At 36.1% G+C, this 12,634-nt stretch overlaps 1 protein-coding gene across 2 annotated transcripts in view; it reads left to right on the top strand.

The window, feature by feature from the left end:
* The window catches only part of Mllt3 (MLLT3 super elongation complex subunit), a 259,432-nt gene that overhangs the window by 227,620 nt on the left and 19,178 nt on the right, over window positions 1-12,634 (top strand). The window lies entirely within an intron of this gene.

Here is a 12,634-nt window from a genome sequence, read left to right as displayed (position 1 = left end):
GCTATGATTTTATAATACCTCCTAGTATAATATGGAACCCAGATGTACATTTCTCCCCAGAGGGATTTAAGGTAGGGAAAGATATGTTGCTCTTCTCACTTTAGAGCATTTACACTTATTTTATCTACCAGTGAATTCTTATAATGCATAAAGAAGTATAAGTTTTTCCTACTCATGATTATATTATTAAACAGTTTCTTTTATTTTATCAGAGAAGTTAAGGATTAGAACTTGAAGTAACTAAATCTGAAATGTATCTTTTTATTGAGAGAATAATGATATTGTTTTTCTGTTTCATAATTATATAGCTTATCATATTTTGAAAAGTTATATATCCAAAATATTTTCCCCATTCACATATTTCAGATGTAAGAGCAAAATATTACTAAATGTACCCCCCCAAAGTTCCAGAATACTCCATATGATCTTATCACTAGATAAAAATCAGTTATCACTTAATTGCACTTCAGAATATTTCATTAAAATTTTCAATGATTTGTAACTGTAAATTCTAACATGTTTTTTTCATTTTTATTTATTTAATAGTTTAAAGTCTGTTAGAATAGAATTTGGGTTGGCTTACTGGTTAATATATGTGGAAGATATAATCTAAAATAAGTAGTCACAAAACTTGGAGAATGTAGCATTCATTCGTTGCCAGCCAATTTTATACATGGGCAATTATGTCTTCCATTTTTAAAAAGATATATGACAGTTACGGAGTTTTATCTTTGGAATATCAGAAAGCATGAACATTCATCTACAGAAAGAAATTTTCCTGGGGTTTTATTCAAGGAGAATTTGTCATGATTCTCTACGAACTAAATTCTATCACATGATTATGTATAAATGGATAAAGTAGTCACATGTAAATGCTAATCTCCATAAATTAAAATTGTTTTTCTGTTTTACCTAGATGTGGAGATATCTAAAGACTTAAAAAAAAATGTGGGGTTTTTTTTGGAGGGGGGAATTTCCTTTTGAAATGTTCTCATTTCACACACTTTCAGAGAAAACAGAAGCTGCTCATGAATCACTTTTTTAAAAAATATTTGTGTTAGTTATTGATGGACCTTTATTTATTTGTTTATATGTGGTTCTGAGAATCGAACCCAGTGCTCATACATGCTAGGCAAGTGCTCTACCACTGAGCTACAACCCCAGCCTTCATGAGTCACTTTCATTCCAGACTAGAGTAAATTACATTTTAGAGCAATAAGTGGAGCTTTAGTGCTCCTTCAAAGCTGCTCTCTCCTCTCCTGTCCCTCCTTCTCCCTATTGCTCAGCTCATACACAGAAAGTTCTGCAGTTTGCTTAGTTTATCAGAAAATGCATGAAAGTAATTATGTTAATATTTCTAGTTTTCTTTCAGATTTTTAGTTCTATAAGAAAACACAACTTTTTTGACTAATTTGACTTTCAGGTTTTCAGTAGCCAGCTGAAAAAGGGGACATGATCTATTACTTATTTCACATTGTTCATAAGATAAAAACCAACCAATCTCTTAGGAGATGTTTAAGTCAAGTACAGTTAAGTGCAAAGTAGGATCTGTGTTTTCCACTTGCTTTTTAGCCCTTGGCCTTTTATGTATAGTGGATAACAAAAGTAATAAGTAGCTTTTACTCTGTAGTTAAAGAAATTTTAATGCTATATCATAAATTATGTGTTGGAGTTTTGAAATATCACACACATATTTGAAACATACCTACCGTGTGCGTGGGTATAGTAAGGTTTATAGAGTTGAGCTTTTCATGAATAATGATTCTATGAGTAGGAAACACTCTTGTTTTATGAAGATTAAAAACAAGTTGAGGCTCTTAATCATTTTTGAGATACTGAAATTGAATGTGTTTCTGAGCATCAATTCAGAAATGGTTCCAAACTATCCTCTCGGAATGCAGTAAATCATTTGTGCTGTTGGTCTAATTGAACAGCTTGGATCCTGGACCCTCATTAACTTGTCTGTAAGTAACAGAAAATTGAGGAGAGTGAGAAAGAGGCCGAGGAAAAGACCTTTAGCCAGTGCTGTCCTGGTACTGTCCTGAGCTGCCATTGTTGAAGGACATCCTTTGAGCTAATTTCAGACCAATAAAAAAAAAAAAAAAATCTATTTAGTGATTAGTAACCAGTGGATAAGAGGAGAAAGCCCAAGTGAATAAAGACCATAAATACTGAAGCCTCTGGGATAACAGCCTGTAAAACTGTCAAAAAGCATTGCTTAAGTGACAAAAGATAGCCCGAAGTAACAAGAAGTGTTAGCTCACAAGGCAGTCCTCCATATTCATGGAGAGAAGACATAATTTAGATTTCTTCAAAAACAGAGATTCTTCTTGAATTCAGTACCTGCCCCACTTCATTTATTTATTTGTTTTACATGGTGTCTATTTGTTTAAAATTTGTGGTTGACTGCATTTGCTAGGAGGAATCATGATGCCTGTTTAAAGATAGCCTTGTTTCCAAAAGTAGAACCATGATTACTGAAACTTCTGTTTAGATCCATCAAGATCTACTTACTTGCTAAGAATTCGAAGCCCGACTGGAGTGAGTGGGTGAGGGTTTGTGTGTGTGCATGTGTGTGTATTTTTTAAAGGCAGATGGTTAGGAATCAGATGCTAACAAGTGTTTTTCTCTTGTTTTTAAATTAAAGTCTGAAGTTAGTAATTCTTAAATATTTCTCCCTAAAGGGAAAACACTGGGTAAATAAAAACATAAGAATGTAAGTCTATATCATCAACTGTTTTTGTTCTTCTTGCACAATATTGAGATTCAAATGATTACAGTCTTACCAGCCAGTACTTTAAATTTGTTTTCAGGGTTGAGGAAAATTCAAGATGATGAATCCCAAGTCTTTATTCTAAACTCTTATTGTTCTGACTGTGATGATGATTGTGTGGTATTTGAGTGACAGTGTTAGCAATTTTTGAATCTTGTGTTTTACTGTATAACCTTCAAATCCCAAATATGTGTTTTAGTGATGTGATTTCAGGGTATTTAAAGTATTGTGCTTCTTCAAGTCAGAGAATTTTATCAACTTGGGATATTTGCTTTTCATCGTCCGGGCTGTGAGAACTAGAGGTGTCATTCATTGGAAGGGAGCAGATGTTAAAGGTTCTTGCCCCTTCCTCCCTAATCCCAAACACCCTTGAAGAAGAGAAATGTTCTATTACCCAAATAGGCATCTTTCTGATGGTGAGAAAAGGCGGTAAAAGGCAGTAAATCTGCCTTCTCATTATGAAGTGCAACAATAGATTGATTTATGAAGAAAAGCAACTGTTGAGCTTATGTAAGATGTGTGCATGGAAATGCAGTTTCCTTCAGAGCCTGGTAAGCAGTAGCATTCTGCCTATTCTTGACAGGAATCTAATATTACTAAAAGAGAATATGTGATTCTGAACACCACATTTTAAAAGACTACATTGAGAACAAAACAAAATATCCTACCTCCTAATGGTTTCACATGAGAAGAGTTTCTTAAATGTGCCATGTTTGTGCTATTTTAGTTCATTTTCATTGAGATAGAGTGGACTTCTTAGAAGTCCACTTCTTAACTCTTTCTTAAAATTGAGTTCCATCTTTATAAACTGTTTGTTAGGATATGCCATTTTAAGCAGAAATGAATTTAAGTGTAGCATATTTAGATATTAGGGTGTTTATAAAAAAATTTCACTAAAACTGCATATTTTCCAGTAAACACTACAAGAGTCTCAAATAAAGCCAACAGTGTGCTTCTCAGGGGATTTTATAAAATATTTGCATTTGTTTTAAGAAAATCTATATAATTTTGTGTTTCCTCTTAATAAGGAACTCTTGTTGCAGTATTTCTATTTAACTTAAAAAATTGGGATGTAATTCAGTGGTGGAGTGCTTACTGTGCAGTGTAGGGTCCCGGGGTTCAATCCCCAGCACCAAGAAAATAAATAAATAAACAAACAAAACAAAATCCCTAAATGTTTCATCTCTAAGTTGATTTTGAGCATTAAATATAATAGGATGCAAAAGTCTAGATGTCTCTTAGTAAATTGCAGTGGCACTGTCCTGAATATTTAGCACATATCACTCCAGAATTTGAAATTTATATGATACGATTGAGATTTAAACTGGTAAATTATACAATTATCAATAAGGATGGTGTTAAAAACTCATTTCTCTCAGTAAATATGTATCTGTAATGTATGTATGTTTCCCAACCAAAGTAGTTTTTACTGTATTAATGTATAAGAAAGTACATACAAAATATTGAACATTTAAAAGGGAAAGACAGAAGAAAATATAAATGGAAGCTCAATTATTTGCTTTTACCCTGCCCTTATGGATTTTATACTTATCTACATGTGCACATGTGTTCATGCACACACCCTAGGAGCTTTGGAGTCTTCTGATCTAGCTAGAAGAAAGGGCTCCAGTGTATTACCTGGAATATGTACTGTTATTCTAGTTAAGAAAATGCAAGGCTTACAAAGAAACAATGCTTGCAACTAGCCTTTGTTGTATTACATTACAGTGAGAAGATGTTGCATTTTTGACCTGTCAATGATAGAGAGTTTTAAAATAATTATTTCATTCCCAGCAGATTTTTATTATTTTGGAACTCAAAGCACTGTGGAAGTAAGATCTTAGCCAATAAAATGAACTTTTAATGCAACTGCCATGATAATAAATCCAAGCTTCACATTTAATAGGGGAAAATCTGTAAGATAGTTCAAAGATTAAAATTAATAGATCTTCTTGACATTTGTATAAGTGTATAAAGAGTCTACTGGTGCCAATCAAATGCTCTAAGAACACTTTAAAGCAGTCCTTTTTAAAAAATGGTCTAAAGTTAATAAGGAAATGCAGTTAAATGTCTTGTCAAAAGGATCTCTTCAGATATATATGTTTTAGTTTAACTCAGTTAATTACCACCTTGTTTCCTGAATTCACTCAATTTAATAATTTTAATTTTTAAGCCAAGACTGAGACCTGTAACCACAAATAATGTATTTTTAAGACTTTATTCAATTCAGTAATGCCCTTATAAACTTCAAAAATGCAACATTAATTTCAAGTTTATAGTGCTCTGAATAATAACTTGGGTTATTTCCCAAGTGACTGAAGAGAGTTCGGACAAATTTCAGGATCTTGCTGTGAACTGATGAGCAGTTGTGTGTTTTGAAGTCCATTGTTCAGCTCTATCTATTAATTTGGGACAATTCTATCAGGAAATTTCTTTTCCTCTTCCTATTTCTGTCTTGAGGCATTGCTGCTGTAAGAACTCTCACTTGTAACTTTTTTCTTTTCTACCCACCACCCTTAAAAACACACAAAAGAGAAGGGGGCAAAAACAGTTAAGTCTCTGACTTTAAAACTAAGTGGTATAAATATATTTTAACTTTATTTCAACTCTGCTTTTTACTTATATTTTTTCTGGTTCTTTTTAGTTATACATAACGATAAGATTCATTTTGACATAGTTATAAAAACATGGAATATAATTTGTTCTAATTCAGTCCCCAGTACCTCCCTTTTCCTTTCTTCCTCCCTCCCTGTTCCCTTCTCTCTACTCTACTGATCTTTCTGCTATTTACTTTTAGTTTTGTTGTTTTTTTTTAATTAGTGTCTTATGGATATACATGATGGTTGGAACTGAAGACTATCATACTAAGTGAAATAAGTGGTATGTTTAATGGCTAGTAGGAGACTCTGCTTCTATACATAATCTTTACTCAAAGAAGGGTAACATCCTTATAGGTGGTAAAACTGCAAATGATCTATCTGCAGATGATTTTGCATTCCTAAAGCTCTGATACGAGTAAATATTCTTGCTAGTAATCTCTTAGGACACATCTGGCACATACACCATCTTTCAACCACTGGATTTTTTGAAAGAGCACATGTTCTGGCTATAATAGTTAGTAGCAACCTTCAAAGTATGACTGGTGATGAGAGATAAAAGACTTGAGGCTCTTCTGCTTAAAAGAGAGGAAGCGAAAAGAAAATTACAGCCATCCCCAAGTGTGGAAAAGGGTCTTATGGAGAGATTTATAGACCCTTGTTCCCCAAGGCCATTTTGTTTCCTAATGAGATTTTGTGTTCTCAGACAGGGAATGATAAGTCCAAAGGACGACAACATTTAATAATAATATAGTGAAGATGATAATAATGAAGAAACCAAATGCAGTTGTAAAAACAGAGGTACCCCAACATAAAGCCCATTATCTTGGCATCCAGAATGATTTTATGTCTGTAATTTGAAAATGTAAGAAATAAGGACCTTTCCGGTTTTGTAAACAGTTAGTTGGGAGGATAATTCTTATGCTCTTGTTCTCTTACCAGAAAATGATGGGTATAACAATAGCTTTTGATCATACAAGAGCCCTAGAGGCTAAATAGGGTTCTAATTTAACATCCAGCTCATTCAAGTTGTCATAATATAGATGGAAGGAGTCTGCCAAAAGGAGATGTAAAGTCTTCCCTATATTCACAAACTTGACTCACTGTCTAGCTATCAAGGTTTTAGCTTCCAGTGGCCTTTGTTCAATTTCACCTTGTTTTAAAAGAAAATGTTATTAAACAGATTATTTAAAACATTAAACTTGTTGTTGTTCTTGGATGTTAACGGATTTTGTATTGTAGAGTTAGGAAGACAGGGTAGATCACCTTTGAAGGCAAGTAAAATAAATAGTTGTTCTCTCTTGCCTCATCAGGGCCAGTATCAAGAGGATCAGAGCAGTTCAGAGGAGAAACTTTCCTGCCCTTCTTCATAAAACATATTGAACTAGTAAGGAACTAGTCAGGATCTGTAGTAGTATTGATTGGACAAATGTTGGAAGCAATTGATTCAGGCACAGTAAGCCTCTGGGATGAAGTGTTTTGTTTTACCACTGGTTTGAGCTAGGTGTGGATCACAAGATGTCCCTTGTGGACAGAGGGATATTCAGTACATCTTTCACAGTGATATAGAAAATGGTGTTCTCTAACACTAGTGTTATAAAAGGTATTAGTGTGTTTGGAACACTGCTTTAAACGAGTTGCACTTTTTCAAAGTTGATAGATGCAGTAGAAAGAACAGTAGATGAGAAGTCAGAAAATCTGGTTCTAATACACCTAAATGTCACCACTTAATCTTACTATGCTCCAGTTTCCTCATCTGTAAAATGTCAATAAAAACAATAAAAAAAAAAGTGTCCTTGGGCTGGGGATGTGGCTCAAGTGGTAGCGCGCTCGCCTGGCATGCGCGGGGGCGCTGGGTTCCATCCTCAGCACCACATAAAAATAAAATAAAGATGTTGTGTCCACCGAAAACTAAAAAATAAATATTAAAAAAGTCTCTCTCTCTCTCTCTCTCTCTCTCTCTCTCTCTCTCTCTCTCTCTCTCTCTCTCTGTCTCCCAGACAAAACAAAACAAAAACGTGTCCTGCTCTCTTGGTTAGATTGGTCTGCCATAACAATATACCATAGGCTAGAGGCTTAAGCAACAGGAATGTATTTCTTAATAGATCCAATTGAATTCCAAGATCAAGGAGGCCAGTGAGGCTCTCTTTTGGCTTGCAAATGGCCACATTTTTGCCGGGTCCTTACATAGTAAGACAGAAAATGAAAGCTCTGGTTTTCTGGTGTTTCTTCTGATAAAGCACTAATCTCCTTAGGAAGGCCCCACACATTCTTGACATCCTGTAAACCTTGTTATCTCCCAAAGGCATTATCTCCAAACACTCACCAACAGGTGAATCCTAGGGAAGGAGGCACAGTTTAGTCCATAGCACCTGCCTCCCTCACAATAAAGCAAATGAAGTAAGAATCTGATGGAGTTACACAAAGGCACATTAAGAGGCTGCAGTTACCAAAGTTGGTCTGTTCTTAATTTCATATTCCTTTCTGCATAATAAGGATTTGATCTTGTAACATGTTTGTTTGAGGCAGTTATTAAGATGAGACCAGATGAAATTCAAAGTTGTCTTATTTCTAACCTTTTAACAATTCAATTTTGCATTAATTTTGTTAGGTTAACTACACCCAATTCTTATTTGATTACTTTTCAATACTTATTTCTTTGCTTAATTTTGACCTCAACTTTTATTAACATAGCTACCTCAAAATATTACCTATTAAGGGAATTAGTGAGATAGAATGTTTTCCATAATTGTTGAGCAAGGTGTTATTGTTCTTTAAAATTAATTATATCAGTTTAATATAACTACTACTACTACTCTTTTTCTACCCCACCCACTCCGGCCTGGGGATTGAATTTAGGGGCACTCTATCACTGAGCTATACTCGCAGACCTTTTTTTTTGAGACAGGATCCTTACTAAGTTGTCTAAGCTGTCCTCCAACTTAGATCCTCCTGCCTTTGTCTCCTGAGTAGCTGGGGTGTGCACCACTGTGCCCAGCTTTAATATAACTTCTGTATGAGGTTCAGTGCTTTTACTCTGTAAGGAAATTAATGCTTAAGCAATCTTCTCCAAAACATAACTATCAAGCAATAAAAGTGAGATTCTTAATCTCTGCATTTTTCATTGTGGAGCATACCATTTACAGAAACTTCATTAGTAGATGTTTGATTACCCATAACATCAGCAAGAAGCAAAACCATTTTTAGTGGGGAGAATTTTGATATTTCGAATGAATTTTGACATTTCAAATTAGTCACCAAGGGAACTATATCAAAACCTCAGTGAACTTTCTTAACTCTTAATTTTGGGTTTAACATATGCACCCTGCAAGCACATTCAAAACTATACATGTTTTAAATGTTTCTTAGGAGAGTCTAAAATGGAGGATAATATATCTTGTCAATCATTAGGGTATATAAAGATGTTAATTTACAGGAGACTCAGGCAGGAAGATCACAAGTTCATGGTTATCCTCAGGAACTTAGTGAGGCCCTGTCTCAAAATAAAAAGGACTGGGAATGTGGCTCAGTGGTATAACACCCCTGGGATGAATCCTCAGTAAAAAAAAAAAAATAATAATAATAATAATAATCCAATCTCGTTTATGGAGACATTTTAAAAACATTTAAATAACCTATATTTATATAATCATCCTTGATTTGTGTTCTTCTTAATATCAAAAATGTATTTTAAATGAGCTGCAGTTCTATTGTTAGCTCTTAAGATAGAAGACAGGGTCAGCCTTCTCTGGTGGCAGAAGAGCTCTTGAGCAGTTAACATTTGGTTGAATTCTGTACCAGTCAGGGTGAGTGTAAGGTCCATCCACCACCATATTGTTTTTATTGAGTGGTAACCATGCTCTGTCAGAGTGCTTTTTTGCAAAACACTGAAGAATACACACAGGAAGGCTGCCTCTGGAAAAATCAATACATTTCTAATTTTTCCCATGATATATATTCTCAGTGCTTTCACAAATTTAAAATTCTATAAGGAACTTTTTTTTTTCCCCCATTGGGGGGAAAAAGAAGAAGTAACTAACAGAATCAGTGGTCTCAACTTAGACTTTTTATTAATACCTTTTGTTGAACTTTTTGTTTTTTTGGTACCTGCGAGGTGTTTAACCACTGAGCCACGTTCTTAGCCTGTTTTTATTGTTTATTTTGAAACAGGGTCTCATTGAGTTGCTAAGACTGGATTTGAACTTGTGATTCTCCTTTCCTCAGACTCCTGAATCACTGGGATTACAGGCATGCACCACCCCGCCTGGCTTGTTGAACTTTTTATAAATGTGCTTGGATTTCTACTTCAAACCTGTTGCCTTAGCCAGTTTTTGCATTTCTGTGACCAAAACACCTGGCAAGAACAACTTAGAGGAGGAAAAGTTTATTTGGGACTCACAGTTTCAGAAGTCTCAGTCCATAGGTGGCCAACTCATGCAAAATGAGGCAGCATATCATAGGAGAAGGATTCAGCACAGGGAAACTGCTCCCTTTGTGGTAGCAAGGAAGCAGAGAAAGAGAAAAGAGGGAAAGGGGACATAGGAAAGATTTACCCTTTCCAGGGCTCACATCCAAACCATAACACAATTAATAGACTTCTCCTAGCTAATTCTAATGCATGTCTATGATTATCAATCGCTGGGTCAATCAGTGATTCTCAAAAGTGTGGTTGTTACTGGCCCTGTGGTCTCAGCATCACCTGGGTTCTTGTTTGTTCACCTACCCTTCTTAACCCACTGAATCAAGAACCCTGGGAGAGGGCAGCATCAGTGTTTTAACAAGCTCTCCAGTGATCCCTTTTCTGTGAAGATCCCTTTTCTGAGAGGCTCTGCCTGGAATGGTTTTAAAACTCCTCTCCACTCTAATATTCCACAGATGCTTGTCTTGACTATCAAAGGCTTTCAGAACATTGCTTTGCTGCTCATCATTCAACATCCAGTTCTTTTGCTGTTATCTTTCTATTTGAATATTCTTATAGAATTCAAGCGTCTGCTACTGTGAGCCTTCCAAATGCTTTGTGTTGTGTGTCAGAGGCAAGGCGTTAACTTTAAATGTTGCATAAAAAGGCTTTTCCTCCTGGTGTGTTTTGTCATTTATCTTATTTCTGAAGATTAGCAAATGCAGAATTATTAGCCTTGTTTATGGTAAGAAGTTGAAAAGGATGCCTTTTGGTGTGGTTCTGGCCTGGGCTTTTGCATGATGCACATGGGTCAAGGTTAGTGGCAGGTAGTTTGAAGAGAGTGCCACTATCCTCCTTTGTTGTCCTAGTTCATACCACTCTCAGCATATAGCTCTAGCAGAATGGCTCCTTTAGGTCCAGCTCAACATGTGCTGGTCAGGCAGCACGGGGAATTAGAGCTCTCTGCTCACTGTAAGGAAACCTCTTTTTTTGGCTCCCAAATGGTTTCCAGAGCTATCAAAATAATACCATTTGCAGGCACTTTTCATGGCTGAAAAGAGCAAGTTGGAGAGGAAAAGGAGTACTCTCCGGGCCCTGGGAGAACTGTTTTACAGCTGGGCATTGCACATAAATGCTAACTGAATGCCCTTTCAGTTGTATAACTCACCATTGGGGCTCAACCGTGGAAGAGGCACTCAACAGAAATGAAGAGTACCTCACACAGGCATTTGTACTTGTAAACCAACTCTTCTTTGTGAGCCGCAAATGGCAATGTGTAGGACATTGTACTACAATTCTCAAGAAAAGCTTGCAGTGGCGAAGGGTTGGTGGGCCGCCTGCTGCTCATTACAGATCCTGTCTGGCTCTTTTCCTGCAGAATGAGTGGTAGATTGCTGACACCTGTTTTCCCATCCAGCCTGAGGATGTGAAGTGTGCATTAGGAATGCCTGAAAGTGCTTCCTTGTGTCCGAATCTGGAGTTTGGTGCTGTTTATGGAGATGCGGGTGGGGGTTCATTGCTAGGAGGGGAGATGAAAAAAAAATCAGTGGTGAGAAACTGCAGTATAAACTGAGAAGGGATGGTAATCCTCATTTAGCAGCTTCTGATTATGCACTTAGTTCACACTCCAACTCGATTTTTCATTGAACAAAGGGGGGAAAAGAGTCCTATACATGGGAAGACCTCAGGTATTTCTCAGATAGCATGAATATATAGTTGAGACTATGAGCACATTAGAAATGAATAGAAATAACCAAACATATCAATATCACTAAGTTATTTAAGAATAAGTTTGACCTTAAATATATGAAATTTAAGTGTGTTGGTGGTCTCATCGGTGACTGCACACTTCTCTTCAGTTGTCTGCTCCACCTGTTGTAATGTCACAAATCTGGCAGACAATGGAACAGAGGCCCTAATGTGCTGCCTTGAGTTACAAATATGGAGTGTCTTCTGTATATAATGCATAGTGCTAAGTGTGCAGGTATAATAGAAAGCATAAGGCAGACCCTACTGTATCAAGTGCTGGTGTCTCCTCTTTATCTGGAAGAAAAGACCCATAGGAGGCAGCACATAGGAGGAGTATGTTACAAGCACTACAGCGTAGCTAGTAAGAAACAGGTGATCCATCTAGTGTGTTTTCAGTAGGTTTGGAGAAGGAAGAGAATTGAGTTGGGTGGGTTGGAAGTTAGATGTAAAACTTGCTATGGATATTAAAGGATGTGGAGAATTCATTGAGAGTAAGAAAGATTAAGGTGTATCTATTATGCTTTTTTTCCCTGACATTCATAGGTTGTGGAATTAAAAAGTTGGGTTTTTTTTTTTCTTTTTTAATTTTTTTTTTCTTTGCTCTTCTATTTTTTTTAAAATAGTGGCAACACTTTTCCCTGACTCATCTGTGGGACTTGGCTGGGCCTTATGAACATTGGCCTACATTTGTGAACTGTGGACAGGGTTAGGGTTGGGTCATGGCCTTGGACCAGAGTGAAATCAACTGGCGCATAATGTGATTGAACTAATGACCTTGGCCTCATTACCACTATGTTTTAACCAGTTGAGTCAATCAAACATTGCAGAAAGGGTAATCAGGCTATCTCTTAGAAAGAGATGTGCATAGTAATAAACAGGAGTGAAGTCAAAGCCAGGTTCTTTCTTTATGTAACACCCAGGTGTTTATCTCTTTATCCTTGAGTTTTTATACTTGTTTCTGCACATAATAAAATAAGGTGGTCAAAGAAAAAGGACCCCAAAACTCTTCCTGTGCTAGTATTTTTGACATCATGAAATGTGTAGTCATTTTTCTTGTGCAGTGTCAGGCTGTTTTTGCAGAGACTGCTTTGAGCCAACTATATTGTTTTCAATTTT

The sequence above is a fragment of the Marmota flaviventris genome, chromosome 13 (assembly GCF_047511675.1).
Source record: "Marmota flaviventris isolate mMarFla1 chromosome 13, mMarFla1.hap1, whole genome shotgun sequence".
Lineage (NCBI taxonomy): Eukaryota > Metazoa > Chordata > Mammalia > Rodentia > Sciuridae > Marmota > Marmota flaviventris.
Note: the sequence above shows the minus strand (reverse complement) of the source record. Positions and strands in the feature narration are given on the sequence as shown.